A 1959-nucleotide genomic window follows, 5' to 3' on the forward strand; every position below is an offset into this window, starting at 1 on the left:
CTATTGTCACAGCCTATAGAAATGTCTTCTTTCTCCATTTATTAGGTGAAGTATACAGGATGTGGAAAAAGTAGGTGTACAGTTGTGAGTATGCAAAACAGACTTTACTCTAGCATATTTATTTATTAATTATTGTATTACTTTTGTCCCACATTGTATATATACCACAAGATAGGTTTTCTTTGGCTATAACATTTTGGCAGATACTAGGGCTGCTGGCAGTAATATAGGTTAACCTAAAACCCCATTTTTTTTCTTCTTTATGCTACACAAAGCTGAAGGCCTTCAACACAGCTGCCTATCCAATCATCACATGGGAATTACTATCTGAAAGAAAAGCGTATTTTTATTTCTTTTTCTAAAATATGTTTTTATTGATTTTTAGAGAGCAAGGAAGGGAGAGGGAGAGATAGAAACATTGATGAGAGAGAACAATGATTGGCTGTCTCCTGTATGCCCCCTACTGGGGTTGGAACCTGAAACCTTGGCATGTGCCCTGACTGGGAATTGAACTGGTGACCTCTTGGTCCATGGGTTCATGCTCAACCTCTGAGCCACACTGGCTGGGCTTATTTCTGATGCTAGCATCACATTCCTGGTTTCATCATGCAATTATTGGTCAGTACATTTCACTGTCTCACCAACCAGATAGATATAAACAAGCAATTCATTAGTTATACAGAAGTCAAATTCATTAGTTATGTAGAAGTCAAATGCTCTCAGTTTTGAAAAGAAATGTTGCTCTATGAGAAACATTCCAAAGATGAAAAATGGTTTCTTGTTACAGAGAAGGCAATATTTTAAGTCCACACAACTGGAGACATTTTGTACCAAATTCTTCATGTTGCCTTAGAAAAATCTCATTCATAAATATAGCCATGTGATATTGTATTACACTTAAGTCTCAGTTTCAATGTTTTCTTGAGTTAATATTGTTTCAGTAATGAATCACTGTAACATGTACCTTGTTCACAACTGTTATTCAGTATAGAGTTTTGTGGTATTACTGTGATTGCCTGACAGATCATGTGGTGATTTTAGAGCCTGTTTCTTGACATCACTACCCCAATAGAGACAAGGAAATAAAGACCACAAACTAGAGTCCTAGACAACTGAACTCTATGGCTGGAAAGTTTATTGCTTTTGGAATTTCTACTTAGTTCTGAATAATGAAATTGTGCATGACCGATTTCTAAAACACAGTTAAAACCAAAAATATTAAATATGATTTCCTGTCATATAAAAATATATGCTCTACTTTTCTTAAAATCAATTGTTACAATGTATTATTGCTTCCTTTTTTACCTTCAGAATCCACACTACTATTGCTGCTGCCATTACTATTACTGCATTACTAGCAACAGCTAATATTTATTGTATGTTTTTATATCCTTAATCTGGTGTGTGCAACATCACGGATTTCATAGAACAGTCTGTCAAGGTAGTACAATGATCATCATCCTCATCTTCCAGATAAGGAAACAGGAATAAATAATTTACTCCATGTGACATACATCAACTAAATGATGGAGCTAAGATTTCAACAAAGCTAGTCATGCTCTTAACAAATAGCCAAGAAGCCCCGGTTGGTTTGGCTCAGCAGTTAGAGTGTGGGCCTGTGGACCAAAGAGTCATGGGTTCAGTTCTGATCAAGGGCCCGTGCCTTGGGTGAGGTTCGGTCCCCAGCTCTGGTTGGGCTCGTGCGGGAGGTAGCCAGTCGATGGGTCTCTCTCATGTCAATGTTTCTCTCCCTCTCCCTTTCTGTTCCTTCCACTCTATCTGAAGATAAATGGAAAAATATCCTCAGTCGAGGATTAAAAAAACAAATAGCCAATAAGATATTAGACAAACCTAAGCATTCTGGTGAATTTCAGGGGTAGAGAGGTACAAGAGCTCACACTGTGGTTGTTATCAACATATCATTTTCATAGTGACCACTTGTCTCTAGGTACAATATAT

This window comes from Molossus molossus, unplaced genomic scaffold, assembly GCF_014108415.1.
Source record: "Molossus molossus isolate mMolMol1 unplaced genomic scaffold, mMolMol1.p scaffold_m16_p_7, whole genome shotgun sequence".
In the NCBI taxonomy this organism is placed as follows: Eukaryota; Metazoa; Chordata; class Mammalia; order Chiroptera; family Molossidae; genus Molossus; species Molossus molossus.